We start from the raw sequence: 21,753 nt of genomic DNA on the forward strand, positions 1-21,753 counted from the left end.
ACTAATGACCGGGAGATTTTCTTTTAACCTATTTTAGCAATTTTCTATTTGTGCGCAAGCAGATAACACTTCTGAATGCTTTTAATAACATTTCTCAAATTATTGAGGAAATCCCCTGTCAGAAAATTGTTTTGTCATAAAATTGACATTTATGCTATGGATTTTGAACAATGTGAGTTGTTCAGAGGAGGGATTATGCTTTTGCAGAGGTAGTTCACGAATTTTAAACAAAAAGGCCTATGACAATCTACCTATGATACTATGTTGTCCCTCCTAAAGGAACAGTGAGTTATATGAATATAAATGATGTAGCATTTCGATCAATTACCTGCTGTTGGCCAAGTTTACTTATCAAGTATGTCAACCACACAAAGCCCTAAGGAATAAACATATCGTACGTTCACTGGTATATCCCAGAAATATTAGATAGTTTGAGTCAAATGTAGTTGAGACAACAAGGGAAATTTTGGTCACAGCGTTCAAAGAAAACTCTCAGTTCAGCAAAGCGAATTCTGGATCTTTCCAGACCAATAACAGCCCATGCTTGCAAAATTTCAGAAGTGGCAAACATTAAGTGTGATTCAGTGATTGGGCACCATTCATTGAATAATCTTGAGTGTACCAAGAAGTGCACAGCCAATTTGGGATTACAGTGTAGCTCATTTTGCCTCCTGGAAGCAACATATATTCATAGCACAGGAGAAAGGGACACTATTCCCTATTGTTTTCCTCGTGGCATGTCTCAACCAATTACAATTCATGTCCCAAACAATCAGTAACATGCTTCTCATGCATATAAATTGTTGTTCACTTTGAAATTTGGTATTCTTGTATCTGTCCTGATGAGTACAAAATGAAAAGCTTCAACAATGTCTGTTTATTTCAACAAGTGATATCGTCACTTAATGCCTTCAAATGTATAGTCATTGTGTCCAATTATGCCTCGTTATAGAGTCAACAGCATTGGTTTAGTGAAAGCAATCTCGCTTTTGAGCCAAAAAGTTGTGGGTCCAGAGATGTCAGCACATTGTCTAAGCTTAAACTCTAATTTTCTAACACAGGAATGTGGCACTATCAGAGACACTGTCCTTCTAAGGTTAAGCTGTCTGCTCTGTCATTCTATTGGAAAACAGAGAAAGAAGGCATGATATATAGTATTATGTAAAGATTAGCAGGTGATTTTTGTGATGCTGTTTGTGGAAGCTTGCTGTGTGTAAATTAGTTGCTGTGTTTTAAAATGGTAGAGCAGAAATGACAATTCAAAAATACTTTATTAGCTGTGAAATGTTTTGTGACATTCTGATGTTCCTAAGAGTGTCATGACAATGCAAATTCTTTCTTTTAAAGATGAGAGTTGGCAAACAACAGTAGCAGGCCTACTGAAAATAGTGGACAAAAGGAATTAATCCAAACAATGTTTTAAGTTCTATTTTATTGGGGAAGCAGATGCAAGTGTAGAAAATACTCGACTAGGACCAAACAAATTCCAGCAAAGAGGTGTAGAGCTGGATGAACACAGCAGGCCAAGCAGGAAAGCTTTTTCTGAAGAAGAGTCCAGACCCGAAATGCCAGATTTCCTGCTCCTCTGATGCTGCTTGGCCTGCTGTGTTCATCTAGTTCTATACCTTGTTATCTCAGATTCTCCAGCGTCTGCAGTTCCTACTATCTCCAGCAAAGAGGAAAACTTTTTTACCAAATATATCTGTGCTGGCTCTTTCCTGAAGCAATTCAAAACTAATGTGCTCGCTGTTGTCCATTTTAAGCCCATGGCTTAAAACATTTGTCATTTTAAAGTAGTAAACAGCAGATATTTCAATAAAGTTATAAATATTGTGTTAATGCACATAAATAGTGTAAATACTCTAAAGTTCTGCATTGCCCTTTTGGACTGCAAAGCATAAAACTGTTTTATTTAACTTTTAAAACAAATGATTAGTCATTAATATTTGTGAAGAGCATTTAAATTGCAAATGTGTTTGAGCACTTGCAGGCTTGCTTGTCTCATTACAGCCGTGATGGTGGTGTAACCAAGCTTGATGGCTGACCCATTTAAAGGTAGACATCTGGCATGCCAGCACACAGAATTCCAGGAAATCTGTAATTCTGAATAGCTTAAAGATATGCAGCAGCCCCTCGAAGGAGGAGCAAAGCCTAACAGACAAACATTTAAAAGTAAAAGCTTTTTGTGGCCAATTTCAGCTCTGCTTCAAAAGAAAAAGTGAAAGAGCAAGGGGGGCACAACTCATTTTAAAGCAATGAGTGGAACCTTGCTGAAGCACATGAATCCAAGAAGGAGGCAGGATGACTCAAAATTTATGTATATTGCTGCCCAATCAACTAATTGCCATTGACCAAGCTCACCTATCAAATATATCAAGGACACAAAGCCCTAGAGAATAAACGTATTGTACATTCACTGGTATATTCCAGAAAGAATTAGATAGTTTGTGGCAAATGTACTTAGAATAGAGAGCATAGAACATTACAGCACAGCACAGGCCCTTGGGCCCTCGATGTTGTGCCAACTTGGCATATCGATCTGAAGCCCATCTAACCTACATTATTCCATGTACATCCATATTCTTGTCCAATGACTACTTAAATATACCTAAAGTTGGCAAATCTACTACCGTTGCAAGCAAAGCGTTCCAATCCCTTACTACTCTCTGAGTAAAGAAACTACCTCTGACATCCATCCTATATCTTTCACCCTCAAGTTAAAACTATGCCACCTCGTGCTCGCCGTTGCCATCCTAGGAAAAAGGCTCTCCCTATCCACCCTATCTAACCCTCTGATTATTTTATATGTCTCAATTAAGTCACCTCTCAACCTTCTTCTCTCTAATGAAAACAGCCTCAAGTCCCTCAGCCTTTCCTCGTAAGACCTTCCCTCCATACCAGGCAACATCCTAGTAAATCTCCTCTACACCCTTCCCAAAGCTTCCACATCCTGCTTATAATGCGGTGACCAGAACTGTACACAATACTCCAAGTGCGGCCACACCAGAGTTTTCTACAGCTGCAGCATAACCTTTTGGTTCCGGAACTCGATCCCTCTATTAATAAAAGCTAAAACACTTGTTCTTAACAGCCCTGTCAACTTGGGTGGCAACTTTCAAGGATCTGTGTACATGGACACCGAGATCTCTCTGCTCATCTACACTACCAAGAATCTTACCATTAGCCCAGTACTTTGCATTCCGGTTACTCCTACCAAAGTGCATCACCTCACATTTGTCCGCATTAAACTCCATTTGTCACTTCTCAGCCCAGCTCTGCAGCTTATCTATGTCTCTCTGTAGCCTACAGCATCCACAACTCCACCGACCTTAGTGTCGTCTGCAAATTTACTAACCCATCCTTCTACACCCTCATCCAGGTCATTTATAAAAATGACAAACAGCAGTGGACCCAACACCGACGCTTGCGGTACACCACTAGTAACTGGTCTCCAGGATGAACATTTCCCATCAACCACCACCCTCTGTCTTCTTTCAGTAAGTGAATTTCTGATCCAAAGTGCCATATCTCCCACAATCCCATTCTTCCGCATTTTGTACAGTGGGGAACCTAATTGAATGCCTTGCTGAAATCCATATACACCACATCAACCGGTTTAGTCTCATCTACCTGTTTGGTCACCTTCTCAAAGAGCTAGTAGTTGGGTCAACAAGGGAAATTTTGGTCACAGCAATCAGAGCCACTTCACAAGTAGGTACTGAGCATGAATCTAAACAGAAATATCTATGGGTAAACTTCCTGCTGTATCTGAGTACTTGAGACCCCAAAATGGTGAATTAATATACAGGAAGGCAGATTATATTCTGGATGAAAAGAGACTGGGAACGTGGGAGATGTGATGTGACCTGGGTGTCCTCATGCACCATAATGTTGGGAACATCAGAATGTCACAAAACACTTCACAGCCAATAAAGTATTTTTGAATTGTTATTTCTGCTACACCGTTTTTAAACACAGCAAATAATTTATGCAAATGCGCCAGTCACTGGAAGTGAGCATGAAGGTGCCGCAGGCAGTGGAGGAGGCAAATGGTATGCTGGTTTTCATAGCACGAGGATTTGAATACTTTCATTTGATTCATTAAGGGGATGTGAGTGCCATTAGCTAGACCAGCATTTATTGTCTAATTCAAATTGCCTGGGGGGTAGTTAAGAGGCAAACACATTGCTGGGGGTTTGGAGTCATGTATAGGCCAGACCTGGTAAGGATAGCAGATTTCTTTCCTTAAGAGACATGAGTGAACCAGAAAGGTGTTTACAACAATCAGCAGTTGCTATTAAACCATTTTCTTTTTCCAGATTTTAATTGCTTTCCAATATCCACACTGAGATACATACTAGCCTGCTTATTTGCCACATTACAACTATATTGTGCCTCAAAAGCAATTATTTTGAGAATGAATTACTTCAGAATTCATTGAAGGAATTAAAAGCATATATAAATGTAAGTTGTCTTCCTGTCTCGTAGATTCAAAATAAACCTGTTGCAGCATTTGTTTATAGACCATTATAAATTGTATAGGGCCTTGCTGAGACCACACCTGGGCTTTTGAGTGCAGTTTTGGTCTCTTTATCTGAGGAAGGATGTTGTGGCAGTAGAAGGAGTGCAACAATGATTTACCAGACTGATTCGTGGCAGGACTGGTATATGAGGAGGGTCCTCATCTCTATATTACTGAAGTTTAGAAGAACGAAGGGCAAACTTATTTAAACCTATAAACTGCAATGAGACTACACAGGGTAAAAGCAGGAATGATGTTCCTGAGGACTGAGTTGTCCATAACTAAGGGCCACAAACTAAGGTTAAGGGGTCGTTCATTGAGGACTGAGATCCGGTGAAATTTCTTCACCCAGAGAGTTATGAGCTTGAGCAATTCCCTGCCATGGAAAGAGATTGAGGCTAAAACATTGGGTATGTCAAGAAAGAAGCAGAAAGTGTTCTCAGGGCCAAAAATAATCAAAGGTATGGGAAGAAAATGGGACCAGGGTAGTATGTTGGCCGATCAGCCATGATCATATTAAATTTAAGAGCAAGCTTGATGGGCTGAATGGCCTACTGTTTCCGCTTTTTTAAAATGTTTCTGTATGAACAACTACTTATAGACCATTTAAGGGTCTGTAACAGCTGTGGTTGTCAGTTTCTCAGCTGTAGAGAGGACATATCAGAAGCATCTCACCTGACAGATAAATCTTCATGGCCTACATGGCTGTTGAAATGGAAGGATAACTTGATCTGTACTAGTTTGATCAAGGTCATATATACATCTATATGACCAGTGATAGCTGAACTCCCTGCCCTTGCTTCTGACCCACATGGTTCCCTTTCCCAACTACACTCATTATATGAGTCAAACCAGAATCTCCCCAAAACACCTCTTGGGTGGTCCCTGAATGCTTCATCCATCCTGGAAGATCAAGGGGTGCTGTATCAGCCATGTTCAAGGTGGCACCACATTCTAGAACTATCAGCATATGATTGACCCATAGCTCCAGGCTCTTGAGACATGCTTTCTGACGGTCCTCAAACACAGGGAAGGCCAGCAAACTGTCTGTTGGATACAGGCTTTGGTGAGTATTCTTTTTAAGAGTCAGTGTAGATTTCTTGGCTCTTCTGCAGGCAATGTGCTAGGCACAAAGTAGCACCACCTATATATTTATCAGGATATTCATGTGTAATGATTTTTCTTATTTGATGTCAGGTCTAACACCACACCTCTGACACGCAGGACATTGATGTCAGATGTCTTATATAATGCTAATTGACTCCAACATAAATCTTCACTGTGGTGTCAATGAAGTGAAGTAACTGCGTGACTTATATCCATCCAGTTTGGAACTGCTAATTCCCCCTACTGTCAGAACTGTGGTCTGAATGGCTTATTCCTACTGGTTTCTACTATTTGGTGGTAAAGTGTATATTGCACCTAGTATGTCCACACTGTGTGTTGCTTGTGGCAGAAAGCACAAAAGTACATCATTCTCATGACTGAAGTCAGCATTTTGCAGGCTTTATCCAATACAGGGTGGTGAGGACATAAATTTGTTAAAAAAAATCTACAGACAAACATATCTCCAATGACGCTGATACTCCACTGTTGGAATGCAATGCATCCGAGGCAATTCCACTCAATCTTTCTCTGTGAATTGAAATTACTGAAATAGGCTTAAGCAACACATCTCAGCCTAACAATCTGGCCGATTTCTTTGTAATTTCAAAACAAAAATACACTGGAGCCTGTAATTAAAAATACAACCAATTTCCCTGGTGGTTGAGTTGGACAGTTTTGATCAAGTTGCCTCAGGTACAGAAAACTTGCCAGAAGGGTTTCTTTTATCCTTTTGTTTAAGCGCACATCGTGATAATTCTCCAAATTAAAGCTGATGGATGAATGGATTGTTCAAAAGCCATCATGTTCTAGCTTCCAAGCAAAAGAATATGGCGTGAATGCAAATATTTGACTCTGGGGAGGGAATAGATCAGGACTGACAATTTTTTATTTTTTTTTATATTGCAGCAGTAAAAACATTGCATGGAAGTGGCAATAATATGTACAATGTCATTTTACAATATTATGCAGTATGTTCAATACTTGCATTCCAATGTGCAACCCTTTCTGCAGCATTAAATTTACTGATACAGATTATTGTGGCTTCCCTGATCTGCAGATTTCACACAAGAGTTTAAGATTGACAGACACTGGCTCCACGTGAGCGCAGTTGACTCTGCAGCTGTTTAAAAATTCCACTTTGAATTGTATGTTTCTCTTTGCAAGAAATGAGAGCTATCTGTGTACGCTTTCTGCATGAAATGAGATGATCAGACTATAGTACAGGGATTTATTGCTAAACATCCTCACAATGCATGGAAAGCAGAATATCTGTGATAATTGGACAATTCTATATTTAAAAATAAACTGTTATGACAATGCAAGAGATAATTACAGACTGCTGATTTAAAAAGTATATCATTTTATGCAACATTTTCTTGTACATAACAATAAAGTCATTTCAACAATTTTACCCAACACATTTTGGTTCATACACTAAAGGAGAACAATTCCATTCTTGAACTACATAACGTCTTAAAAAATTAAAACACCATTGTACAATATACAACGGGTATGGAAGTTCTCCCTTGCCTTTACATTTTTACAATTCATTATTTCTTTAAATTGTAAGTACAAATGGCTCTTTTGAAGTTTAATAAATCACCTTTTGATAACACTCCCTTCATTTAAGCATAGAGCCAGTTTTTGTGGGTAGTTCAAGTAGGAATTGCTGGCTCTCTGGATCTCAGTGAAAACTACACTAAATTGAGCAAAGCTGGATGCAGAACACTGGCAGATGAATGGTTACAAGTCCACCTTGTTTTCATGGAATGTCACCACAGTTGTCTCAGAAGCTGTTAAGCTCTCTTACTTTCACTACTCACATTCTCTCACCTCCACCCCCATTCATTCTCATACCATTCATGCCAACTCATTCCCCTCACTCACTTCTAATTGTACTGCATGGCATCCAAGTAACGTTTTTAACTTTTTACCTAGTATCTACAATGGCTGTATCTCAGGAGCTACATGAAGATAGGGGAAAAAATACTTCTAATTGTCTAATGCATTTCTCAAATTCACATTCTTGGTACTGAAATCTCCAATTCACGAAATGACTCAAATATTTTAGACTTTTGTTAGCTTCTACTCAGATCCAACATTAAAGACAGCTCTCTGATGAAGGGTCTAGGCCCGAAACGTCAGCTTTTGTGCTCCTGAGATGCTGCTTGGCCTGCTGTGTTCATCCAGCCTCACATTTTATTATCTTGGAATTCTCCAGCATCTGCAGTTCCCATTATCTCTAAACCTTTAAGGGCCCTTTTAAATCATCAATGAAACTGTGAACTCAGAACCCAATGCTGAGACAACTGGAGCTTTTGAATGTTACCACATGGAGAAATGTCAACAAAGAAACTCTCAAAGTCTTATGACGAGATGGTAATGTTTTATCTGTTTAGTGGTGGAAAACTGTCCATCAAAGCAGTCCTGAAGACATTTTATTTAAATCTCTGTGACAGCTGCAGTCTTTTTGTTTAAGTTTAAAGAGCAGGGGATTTTGAAATTTCATATCTTATTAGTTATACAACTGTTATCTTCCATTCAAGCATGTTAATGTTCACTCCACCAATCAACCTTTGAAACATTTTGTGAATTGGAGACTTCATTTTCAAGGATATATAATTGTTCTGACACTGTGTGTTAAGGTCTAGGCACCAAGCAAAATGTAGTCTGTTTGAGCTCAGCATTAAGTTCAGTGACCCGCTGAGTTTGGCTCTTCCTCCTGTGTGAATCACATTCCACTCCCTTTCTTCCAACAGAAAGTATGAGTCTGTGAGAAACAAGGGTGGGATATTCACATCTGAATCCCTTTGACATTTTAAAATATGTGTAGAAGCTTTCTGACTTTAAAAATGCTGCCTGTAGTCTCATCTCTTACAACAGATATTTTACTAAGTGGAAACACCTTTAAAGTTTTGTAAACATGTTGTAGCATGTTTTTCCAAATCATAACACTGGCACAATTTTTATATTTATCTTTTTTGTTATATTTGGTGCAGTGATGTGATTGCAATCCACCAAGGATTAATGAAGATCTCTATTTGATTTTACGGTGTTTACTGACAGTAAATTACAACTAAATCAAATAATATTGTATTCTAATTATCTTTATTTAATTCCGGGTTCAGTTTGTTCCTGTAAGTTTAAGTTTTATCTGAGATGAAAATAGTGGGTGTCTTGAAATAAAACAACAGCACAATATTTATGCACAGTGGCCCACACAAGTTTAGCTGAAATGCAATTTCATTTTATTTAAACATTCAGTGAGAAATACTTAATGTGAAAGCGTGCAGAAATATCAGAAAGGAAACTAGGTGAATAATCATTTATACAGGCTGAATTGCTATAGTGTTAACCATTATACAATGAAAATAAGATAATAAAATGTGAGGCTGGATGAACACAGCAGGCCCAGCAGCATCTCAGGAGCACAAAAGCTGTCGTTTTGGGCCTAGACCCTAAATAGGGAGAGAGGGGGAGGCGGACCGAAGATGGAAAGAAAAGAAGATAGGTGGAGAGGAGAGTATAGGTGGGGAGGTAGGGAGGGGATAGGTCAGTCCGAGGAAGACGGACAGGTCAAGGAGGTTGGATGAGGTTAGTAGGTAGGAGATGGAGGTGCGGCTTGGGGTGGGAGGAAGGGATGGGTGAGAGGAAGAACAGGTTAGGGAGGCAGAGACAGGTTGGACTGGTTTTGGGATGCAGTGGATGGAGGGGAAGAGCTGGGCTGGTTGTGTGGTGCAGTGGGTGGAGGGGACGAACTGGGCTGGTTTTGGGAGGCGGTGGGGGCAGGGGAGATTTTGAAGCTGGTGAAGTCCACATTGATACCATTGGGTTGCAGGGTTCCCAAGTGGAATATGAGTTGCTGTTCCTGCAACCTTCGGGTGGCATCATTGTGGCAGTGCAGGAGGCCCATGATGGACATGTCATCTAAAGAATGGGAGGGGGAGTGGAAATGGTTCGCGACTGGGAGGTGCAGTTGTTTATTGTGAACCGAGCGGAGGTGTTCTGCAAAGCGGTCCCCAAGCTTCCGCTTGGTTTCCCCAACGTAGAGGAAGCCACACCGGGTACAATGGATACAGTATACCACATTGGCAGACGTCAGATGCCTGCCCACCTTTACTCTCCTTTCTACCTATCTTCTTTTCTCTCCATCTTCGGTCGGCCTCCCCCTCTCTCCCTATTTATTCCAGAGCTCTCACCCCATCCCCCTCTCTGATGAAGGGTCTAGGCCCGAAATGTCAGCTTTTGTGCTCCTGAGATGCTGCTGGGCCTGCTGTGTTCATCCAGCCTCACATTTTATTATCTTGGATTCTCCAGCATCTGCAGTTCCCATTTTCACTGATACAATGAAAATAAGATGCTTTAAGAAAACTATTTTACCACATTTGCCTTGACAATATTATAGTACTGTGGAGCCATGAATGTGAAATTCCCGAGAAGTGTGTTCTGTCATAATCTCTTACGCTTGTAATATTGGCTTAGATCCTTCTGGCTAACAGGATTTTCTTATTTGTGGGTAAAGTTTAGTTCTCAGTGTTTTAGACCATCATGGAATAAACACTTAGGATGTACAACTGTTGTACGCACATTAGATGGTACCTATTTCTATATTAATTATATTTCTTAAGGCTCAATCTGACAGCGTTATATATTGCATGCTTTTACTGCGAGTGTCAATATTGATTCCATTCATCAATCACTTAGTGAGCACTCAGTTATGTAATCTGTTATCACAAAATATATGTCAAACACATGTTCATATCAGAATTACAAATGGACTGAAGTAGTGGGAAATGAAAAATATGCAGCTATTTTGACAAAAATACCTCTTGTTTGGGTAAAATCCAGTGAAACATAACAAGAAATAGAACAGAGAATAAACTTCATACTTTGCAGAAATGTCGCATGCTAAGAAGCTGTAGTCATTACTTTCAGAATTTTGTGTTAGTTCTGTCATAGCATTTCTGAAATGCTTACATTTCTTGGTGGCTGCAGTGTCACGCCAGTAGTTTGCTGATCAGTTCCTGGATCTCTTGTTGTGGTACTGAGAAACACCATTTCTGGTTGGTGGCATTGTGTACTTGCTTGATAAAAATCCTGTGGTTCAAGCCAGGGTGAAACATGCACTTCAGTCAACAACAGAGCTCTTTCTTTAATTTTTATGTCTCAGTTTCAATGTTAGATTTCTCAAAGTCCCATAGAATTATTAGCACTTAGGCAGTAATTGTTTCTGATTTTTTTTCTTGCTATTCATATTATATCATTTTAAGATTCCTGCCTCTTTCATTTCCCTTCAATTTTGAGTGTTACTTTGTCCCTGTAACTTGGCATATCTCAGTTAAGCTTGCTGACTGCTTTAGTCAATTTCCACCAGAAACTGACCTGGCCTGATATTTATTTTTGAACACCTGTATGCAAAGATGGCCCCACATGATGTGGAACGAGGGGTGGTGTCTAAACCCTCCCCCTCTCATGAACCGGGATGCACAGTGCCCTCCTATGGGATATGTATTTTGGTCTCAATAGCAGTAACAAAACAAAATGCTGAAAACTATATTACACGTAAAGGGGGGATGTTCTTCTTTAGCCCATAAGGCTAAATCGTTACACAACTAAAAGAAATCATGTAGGTGTGGATTGCAGTCCAGTAATGTCACCTTTTCTGTTCATTTAAATAAATGAAGAAAATAAAATGAGTTGGCTGCATGATGGATAGCCCATTCTTCCCAAATTGTCTCTTAAGTGCCATCCATCCAACACTTTCTGTCGAAGAACTAAAGAGGAAAATCTCCCCCAAAAATATCCAGTAGAAAGAAAAATCAGTCAGTCATGCCAATATATACAACACTCCCCTGAATAACGAACCATATGGTACAGTGTGACTTTTGCAGCAGATTTTGCAGTTCAGGACCGAACACCCATAGTGCAAAAGTTTGCAAAAAAAATTAGTGCTGTTGGTGGAAATGAACAAAAAATGTTAACTAGTGAGGGTGTCTGGACCTCTCCAACTAATACTGCGGCTGTAGCACAGTTACAAATTCCAATGGAAAAATGTCAAAAATGATTGTTTTAATTTTGCAATTCTTTTAGTACTCATGTAAGCACCTTGTTGGATTTTTATACTCAAAAGGTAGGACTGAAGCACTATCCATTAAAATTGAATTTTTTTTCTTAATGCAGTTAAACTGTAAAATGCTTGGAAAGAGACCATTGATGCTGGTAAAGTAATATATATTTATTTCATTATCAATACTGTGATAAAGGGTAAACCTTACATTTTAACAACATTTCTTGCACTGAATATCTAGGAGTTCATCAGCAGTGCAACATCATTACAGTAAGAGTTGACAATGGCAAAAAGAGAAGAGAGATGAAACGGATCTCCCAATAACCTTTCTTCTGTCCAAATCATTAATGGAAAAATTATCAATTCTGTGTTATGGGATAACAAAGATATGGATACCTAAATCAATACAGAATTGATTTTTCACAAGCAACACACTTCAACATAAGCTGATGACTTTATATTAGGTGACTGTAACTCACTGACCCTCAAATCTCCTTTGATGCAGTAGATAGCAGTGTGAACGAGGCAGAAAGGATCAGAAGGACGGGTGAACCACTCAGGCTCAGGACACCCTGCCCACCCTACCCCCGCCAACCCCTGATGAAGGTGTCATGTGACAAAAGTCCATGTATTATTCTCCCAAAGAAGAAAGAAGGGCCAATGTGCTGGTGCAGGCTGATAGAGATGTCAGAAGCGCTTGAGTAATCTCATGATGCCTCGGCCCAGTGAGGGGGCAGAGTGGGATTGCAGTTGGCGTGGTGTGACGGGAAAGACCACCCCGATCAAACCTGCAAGGGGCAGCCATTTGGACAAATCAAAGCAGAAGAAAGTAATTTTCAATAAATTAAAGAAATCTCCATGGAAATTAGCATGAAACACTTTATAATCTTCAGCTTTTCATTGCCGATAAGGGTCAGTGGTTTAAGTTCTTTCTTTCCTTCTTCTTAATTATTCCCTGGCAGTGTATAGACTTTTTCTCTCTCTCCTGCACTGCTTTTAATCTCATGTACCTTCTCACATTTTGCTCTGTGTTGAATGTCAGCAGTATTAAAAAAAAATCCACAGCCTTCTGTTTTACAAGCTGCTACTAGTTAACTAAGTATCATGTCTGCAGCAATGAGTGAGTTAGAGTGAACGAGACACCATTTTTGTGCTCAAAGTTCTTCTGAACTGTTAACTGATTTTTTAAGTGAAGCCAGTCAAATTTCTGTGAAGGCGAAGGGGCCAATGAAAGGGCTGGTAATATTGAACATATTTTGAATATAAAAACAATTACAAACCTCCCAGACTGTGCAGCTACTTTAACATTCAAACTCAAGGCTCTTTCTATTACGAACTGGGGTCCCAGTGGAATGTTTTCACAGGAGGCTCAATTTGACAGCCCAGCCTCCCTTCTACAATGAAGGGATCTAAAGCACTCACTCTTCTGCAGTGTTATCACACACACTGTAGGCCCAATGGTACTACATTCATAATGATACGAAATTACATCTCAGCAATCCTTCCCTTGTGGGCGGACTTTATTTTGTAGAGGCGAAGAAAGGACAGGAGCAGGAAGGTGATTTGAACTCTTTGTTAACTGACAATTTAGAACGCATTAGATTTCTTTAATTTCTGCAAAAAGGAATATTTAATTGTGGACTTCAAAAGCAATTGCTTAAATGGATATTGAGCATCTTAAGCCAAACCATCTGTTTAAATTCAGAGTATGCCTTGAACATTACCCAGGAATGGGCAATCTAAAGATATCTGTGCAGGAAACATTGATGCTTTCTTACGAATGGTTAGGAGTATTCAGTTATTTGCAATAGCTGAAGTCAAATGTAACAAGAAAATGAGTAGTTATATTCAAATCAATACTGAATAATAAATAAGAGTTAAAACACAACAAGCAATATTTATTGAAAATAGGTATTGACTGAACATCTTAGTAAGAGTAGGGTGCATTGTAAAATATGTCTTAATCTTGAGGCATCACCTAGGAATATGGTATAAGCATTGTCGTACATTTGAATTTCCCATGGACACAATCTTTTCAAATATTTTGTATTGAATGCTATTGACATTTGCACATTCTTAGTCATGCAACCAGAAACTGAGTTTGTGTACATGCCTGGCTCTCCATTACATCTCAGGTGCTGGCAATCAAATTAGCTTGCTAAAGTGAAGTTGTCAGTTGAAAACACTGTATTAAGTCGCAGGTAAGTGTTACCTAGTTAAACCTAATGAAATATCACAAGTACTTATGCTTAATCATGTACAAGTGTATATTCCTGAAAAGTTTGTTAAATGTTACTGTGAATAGGTTACTCATTAGCACTAATTAAGCCTGCCACAGACCCTCAGGTGTTTAATAAACTTGTTCAGTTACACTAACTTTATTTGAATATCCTTCTGCTCTCACTTTACGCTTTAGTGCCTTTAAGTACATCTGTGGAGCTGTTGTCGAAGGAAAGGAAACTGCTGTGTTTGGATTTGACGATGGTACAATAATAACAATCCGTTTTCTTAGGTATATTCCATAGATAACATGAATTTATATGTGTGGACTGTGCATAAAGTAGAGATTTAAAAAAAACAGAATGCCCCCATATTTACAATTTCAATTAGTTGGGAATAGTATTTGTTAATCAACTTGACTAATAGATTTTTCTAAAAAAATCAATTTCAATCACATAAATATTTACAAAATCAACATATGTGATATATGTGTTAATCAGGTAACAATTGATATTGTGTGAAGAAAATTGTTCAAGCATGAATTTATACTTCTGACTTTTTATTACTGGTAAGCATTTTTCTCAATTCAAAGGTATTCCAGTTACATGTCTTTGCAACATACAATATTGAAATGGTCTTAAATCTACTGTTTAATCAGTGATAATGCATCCAAGATTAAAATAAGAAATGTGTGAAGTATATTTTCCTTATTCTGTATCTCTTGGAAATGAAACAAATTTATTGAAGTCGCTTACGGCTTTCTATTCTTAATCCCCATCCGCAGCACCTAATATACTGATGCTGGGTGAACCCACATATGTGGAAAAATGTTTTGACCTCCAGCCAACATTCAGCTGTTTCATTGTTTTCAGCAGGACTGAACGATAGATCCTTAATTCTATTGACAACCTCAGGTTTCTGAAGCTTGAAAAGGTAAAATTATTTTTAATTTATTTACATTATACAAGGTATGAATGTCAAACAGGAACTCCTTGAAGCTGTCTCTCTTTTAATTATAACCCGACCATCTTCAGAAGTAAAGTTGATCCAAGCCACATGCTTGGTACAGCTTTAACAAAATTTTAATAATCCTGCAGCATTGGATTAATTGATGACAAAAGCATGTCAAAACTTGATCAGAATAGCAATCTTCTTTAAAAAAACTTGTAAAAATTGCATTTTTAATGAACCCATTCATTTTAAACCTCTATTTAGAGATATTAATTAACATAATATAATTGAATATTAATATTTAATTAATATTTACATTTTATTCTGATAATACCCAAATATTCTGCTTTTACTGTAACCTTTGATGGTGGATGACTGTACTGTGCAAAAAAAAACACATTTGAGGAACAATCTATAACAATTATTCTACAGGGCTTTTGAAGAGCATAGTCTAAACATCGTTTTCTGTAACAACATATATGCTTAGACCTTCTCCCTTTGATTAATTGTTTTTAATCATCAGTTAATAAGGAAGTATAGAATTTAATATCACTGTATATGTTTACACAAGTGTGTGTTTTAAGAATGTCAGCCACTATTGGGCCTTTGAAGATACTTACTGTTTCAAAAATACTACAGTTTGAGTCATATCAATGTCATACAATTTCAGTACAAACTACTTAAAAGCTAAGAAAATATTTAAAGCTTTTGAAGATAGCAACATTGAAGTTCGATAAAATCACACACTTACTAACGTGCTCACAATGAATTTATAAATTGCAATCGCTTTCCAAATTATATTTTAGTGTCCTTCGCAAAGAACTTTCATTGTGAAAATAAGGTCGGCAAAAAATATTGTTTTTATTCCATTTTATCTTTTGAAAAGTTCGCTTCGCAGTCATCCATAATACTGCAGTATCAGCCGAATAACAGTCGTTCCTTCCGCCCCGACATCCCTGTCTGCTTCATTATCCTTCAACCTATTTTACACTTATCCTACGATCAGGTTGGGCAAAAGTATGGCTGATTTAGTGAGAGAGAAAAAAAACAATTCAGTGGGCAGGTCAGTTCAAAGGCTATAATTCAAAGTGAAGTGCTGCGGCTGTCCAGGAACAGAGAACTTTCACTCTCTCTGGTTTGTGATGTCACAGCTGCTGGATTGAATTACAACCTTGTTACTCACTACCAGTTATCTATTAGCCCATATGTAAGACACCGAACTGATTGTTATGCAATGTTAGCTTTGCTTCCATTGTCATTGAAATATGTGGCAAAAGTGTGATAATGTCAGTTGCCAGTCATTCATCAAAGTGACCTAAAGTGGTTGCCTGCAACACACTTTTTTTAAAGAAACTTCTTTCAAATATTAGCTTCATATTTGGTAGCACAAAGCCGCCGGCTGCAGTTTGCTGGGTGCTGGGTAGATGGCACTACAGCCATTGTGGAGATCAGGCTGTCATTCCTCTGGGTCTTATTTCCATTATATGCTTGTAAATTAACCTGTCAATTTATCAATCAACACCATCTTGATTTTTTTTCATCCACGGTAGCAGTCGAAGTGAATTTGCCTCGTAAATAACTGGGAGCCTGTGTTTGTTAGTATTGTGAATGAGTTTATTATCACTTTGATGACTGCTATGAATCACAAATGCTGCCGGGAGGCTGATAAGGCAGCACAAGTTAACAGGGTTTAAGCCATTTTAGATGAGGAGGATAACCATGCATGCAAATAACATAAATGGAAAAAAAAAGGCAAGCATGTTCCTCTGTTAGTGAACAATTTTACAGCTAGACAGAAATGGTACAGTGGATGTACTGAAGAAGTTTTGTGTTGAATGTCGACTATGACTTTATGTTTTTTTTGGAATAACAGTGATTTAGAAGATCGTCGAGACTCTATAAAGTGGAGAGGCTGACCCCTACCTCTTGTTTCACACAGAAACTTTTTTTTCAAAAAAAGAGATCAGGACTCAATGGGGCCGAGGGAAACAACATTAAAAGTGAAAGCAGTTATTCAGCATTTCATCTTTAAACCGGCAGCTCCATGATAATCTGGCATTCTACACCCCCCCCCCCCCCCCCATTGGCAAAATGAGAAGGAGGGGACCTCAATTGCCCTGAATCATCCAGCCTTTCATTTTTAAGTCTGTTCATTTTCTCTCAGTTCACATTATTAGCCTACACATGAGTGCATAATAAAAAAAAGTGGTGCGAGATAGGCTTCCCTCAATAGCTGAAAAGCATTTCATTCCACTTGTTGTTATTTGCAAATGGTGTATTGTGAGAACGGTCGGCCCTTTGCAGTGAGCTTGGCGGTTGGTCTTTTACGTGAAGGGACAACAGCTGGTAATTAGTGTCAGCAAGCTTAGCCTAGCCTAACTATGTAAGCAGATTATTTCTGACTGGAAAAAAATACTACAGCTGAGCTACTCAATGGACTATTTATGGTTATTAGTCCTGTTTTTAGCACTGGAACATAATTAACTGATTCATTTTCTTTCAGGGGTTTCTTAAGATTTTTTTTCCCTGAGATGAGAAACGTGGGAGTTCTCACTCCTGTGGACTTTTGGTGGTCTGTACTTGTGCACTGCACATGCTGGGCCCCATATTTTCATCTGCACAGGGATGATTACCTTTACTGATTAGATTCTACCCCCTACCCCCTCCCTCACAGGAACATCTGGGGAGCCCCAGTGCTTCCAGTGAATCAGGATTCTCGGTATATTGCCTGCAGCAGCTGACTGATTAAAAAAAAACACATTGAAGGGTGGTGACTGCTGAAGATAATTTATGATTAACCTGTCAAGGAATTCGGAGATTTACTGTTTGCCTCTGGAAAATAAACACGAACAGATATTTATGAAAGTTCTGTTTCCCTGTATACTTCCTTAAAGCTGAACTAAAAAGAAGCTTCAGGTAGGCAAATTAGGCATTTTAAGCACTGCAGATATAAATACACGTTGTGAACAGGAACACATTATTTGTAAAATAAAAGCTTATTTTGAAGAAATGAGAATTTTTGCAGCTGATGATTATGTTTCTTTTCTGAATATTAGATCTGTGTTATAGCAGTGTCTCAAAATGTTATGCCCACAATAATAAAAATCCAAACTGACTTGTTTCATCCTGTTTAATTAAATGTCAATTGTACTCACTTCAGAAATCCTGTCTCTGCTACTACTTGGATGACCAAGTACTGTATAAACCCGCAATTTAACTATTTCACTCCTAATTATCATCTTATAGTTTATATCAGGCAGCCAACAATACTTGTAAGAATGCAAATGGAATGAAATTATGCCTTCTGATATTGGTACATAAACATATTAAGCTGTTTGTTTGAATGTGTTGTACTATTTGCATAAATTTCCTTCTGTTACAGCTTTCACGGACAAAGACATTTCAAACATGCAGTTATTACTTGATACATTTCTGGTTAATTCCCAAGTTAAAATTATGGCCAAGGCACTGAATATATTACCATCATATACTAACATGACAAAGTACAATTTCACTTCAAAGAGCTATGGAAAAGTTAACGTTGAATGTAAATTGACTTCACAAGTTGGCACTACAATGCAGGAACACTTTTAAACCATCATAGTTCTTAGTTATTTTGTTGTTTTTTATTTTTGTTATTATTTTCAAAAATATAATGTTGCCAATTGCTCATTGTTAACTCTGCTTGCTAAAGGGTGCATTTTTCCTTTGTAAGGTCTGAAAATTTGAGAGCATGTGCAAAACTCCTAAAGACTATGTTCAGGAGAAAGTAACGAAGAGTGAACAACTTCCACAAAAATGTGTTCTGAGTATTCTTTGTATATATTGTTATACACAATAACTGCCAACAGAGGTCAAAGGCTGCAAATGTATAGATGTGATTTTTGATAGTTTTGATTCAAACCTCTGTATATCGACAAAAGTAATACTGCAATCTTAATACTATACACACTGTTGGGAGAAACCATTTCATTCCATGCATTTAGGCATTTGTCTTGGAGTCGACCATATAATACACTTATTCAACGTGCTTGGAAGCAATAGGCAATTAAGGGGTTTGAAGGGGTGCTTTTCTGCCTGTGTGAAAGGTTTCAGGTGTGAAGGGCTTATTTTCAAGAGCACTGCAAATTTATAAAGCTTTCAGAGCCCCCTTGTTAAGGGGGGGAGGGGGTGGTAAGGGCGCTCAAGTGCAATTTTCTATTCAGTGCCTGAACACTGTGCACTGTTTCGTGTGTGGCTGGTAACGAGGGCTACGGTAATGGCACAGACAGGATCCTTTGGCACAAAGCCTGAGAGGAGAAAGAGATTACTTTTAAAAAAAAGTATAGGCAAATCTGAAGCAAGCATGACAAGTTGAAGAACTACTCAACAATTACAACAGCCAGCCACTGGACTGTGCATACAGATACCTACTTAGTCTGAACATGCACTTTGAAGGACAGTTCAGAGTATATCAAATGATCAATAATTTTGTGGTTTCCCTTTGAGAAATGTGATATGTATACAATATATATAATTGCTGATTATCAACTGTTACTTTTTGTTGCAATTTTGCCTTGAAATTCCAATGCAATATTCAATTTCACTCCATTCACGGTGTTAAATAAACAAGACGTAGTTAAACAATTTAAAATCGTACAAATAAACTTATCAATTAGTTTGTGCTTGTGATGTCATTCTTGCGTCTGTGGCAAAATCATTTTCAAGACTGTACTTTCTGAATATTTTAATTCAATGAATTATGTTCCTTAATGAATATCACTCCAAATGCTTGTACTCAATTTTATCTTCCTTTTTTGTAACACTAGTTATTCTCTGTATTTTACAGGCAGCACAGGCAATCCACTCAGAAAACACAGAAATGGTTCATCGGATAGTTTCCTGTCCTCCTGCCCAGTGTCTAATATTCCTGAGGGAACCTGTACTCAGTTCCTTTTGATATATACCATACATATAGCATATCCTTACCATCAATGTATAAAATATGTCAAATTCCACTGAAATAAAAGGGATGTATGATACAGTAAAGTGCCTAATCTGCCCAACCGGTCACTGGTAGAGTTTATACTTTAACCATGCTTGAGTAGATTCAGGATGTTTTGATTTCACACCTGAGTTTGTCTTTTTCTGTTTGAATGGATTTTTAATGAAAAGCATTGTTTCAACTTATTTAATACCATAAAATAGTAGTTGATGTCCCATTGTAATAAAAGGAATATATTGTTTTACAGTAGGGATATTATCATCAAAGTACAATAAAGGAAAGGTGTCACAGCAAGTTGGTGGCAAGCTATAAATCATGCCTGAAGTATAGTACCTTGCACAATTCTTGGCCATCATCATGCTATGCAAATAGAAAATTTTCATCATATTTGTATAAACAGGAGACTTGTTATAACAGAAGCTATGAGTAGTTGGATTAATACAAAACTTTCAAATTAGCATGTAACAACCAAGATAGAAAATTACAAATGCAAAGGAAAATTGACAGTTACCAGCAGCAACTAAAAAAGAACCATGGAATCCCTCAAATTTTTTTTGTTTTAGAAAAGACATTTGGTTTGCCATATTGCATTCACCACGAAGCTGCGCCCATACAAATGGAAATTAATTTGTGTTACATAATAAATAAAGAACAAGAAAAATCATTGACTGTGACTGTACAAAAGTTTGTAGACATCCAGGAGCCATTCCATTTTAGCTAAAGAGCCTTTGCAAATTGCCAGGCACCATTTCAGGTATTCAGTTATGCTTGAAATCATGTAGAATTTTCTTTCATGATTAATGCAACTCATCTTGTCACAAATCATGACAGCACTTGTTGATTTCATGCTTTCTATTGTTACTAAAAATAGAAAAAAAATCCTTGATGGAAATCATCATTAAAAGCAGCCACAATCTTTCGAATTTGCTTATAATTGGGAATAAAATATTAAACACACGATAAAGCACAGACTCTTAAATGCCACTGAGGTAACATTGAAAGCAAACATGCTCTATTATGCGTACCTTTTGACCTGCAGTTTTGGAGGGCAGAAAGAGCATGCATGCTAATCACAGCTAGACAAGCGTTTAGTTGACGAGTGAACTAAAATTCTGATGAGATTAATTCAAAGCCAGTCTTTATGTTTTGTAATGTGTTTGAAAGTAGTTACAGCAGCTGTCTTTCGTCATTCTTATTCTGAGAATTCCAAACAATCAAAATTTCATTGCAGCAAATGGTGTCAGCATTACTGTTCAAATTTGGAGTGATATTCTGCACATGACACTTTTTAGGCCACTTTTGGAATATTTCATTCGGTTCTGGTCTCCCTGCTATAGGAGGGATGTTGTGAAACTTGAAAGGGTTCAGAAAAGATTTACAAGGATCTTGCCAGGGTTGGAGGGTTAGAGCTATAGGGAGAGGCTAAACAAGCTGGGGCTATTTTCCCTGGAGTGTCAGAGGCTGAAGGGTGACTGTATAGAGGTTTATAAAATCATGAGAGGCATGGATAGGGTTAATCGCCAAGGTTTTTTTCCCCTGGGTCGGGGGAGTTGAAAACTAGACGGCAAAGTTTTAAGATGAGAGTGAAAATATTTAAATTGTGCCTATGGGGAAACTTTTTCACACATGGGTGGTACATGTATGGAATGAGCTGCCAGAAGAAGTGGTGAAGGCTGGTACAATTACAACATTTAAAAGACATTTGGACAGGTATATGAATAGGAAGGATTTAGAGGGATATGGGCTGAATGCTGGCAAATGGGGCTAGATTAATTTAGGATATGGATGGGCGAGTTGGACCGCATGGTCTGTTTCTGTGCTGTACACCTCTATGACTCTCTGAAATTATTTTGGTAACACCATGTGCTATTGTAGAGGTATGAGCATGGAATAGGAAGAAAA

At 38.1% G+C, this 21,753-nt stretch overlaps 1 long non-coding RNA gene across 1 annotated transcript; it reads left to right on the top strand.

The window, feature by feature from the left end:
• The first annotated feature begins 13,149 nt into the window (after nt 1-13,149).
• On the top strand, nt 13,150-19,998 carry LOC132206180 (uncharacterized). Its single transcript, XR_009442892.1, has 3 exons — nt 13,150-13,254; nt 14,792-14,849; nt 19,696-19,998. It is a non-coding gene; the product is annotated as an uncharacterized LOC132206180 (long non-coding RNA).
• The last annotated feature ends 1,755 nt before the right edge of the window (nt 19,999-21,753 follow it).

The sequence above is a fragment of the Stegostoma tigrinum genome, chromosome 33 (genome assembly GCF_030684315.1).
Source record: "Stegostoma tigrinum isolate sSteTig4 chromosome 33, sSteTig4.hap1, whole genome shotgun sequence".
Classification (NCBI taxonomy): Eukaryota; Metazoa; Chordata; class Chondrichthyes; order Orectolobiformes; family Stegostomatidae; genus Stegostoma; species Stegostoma tigrinum.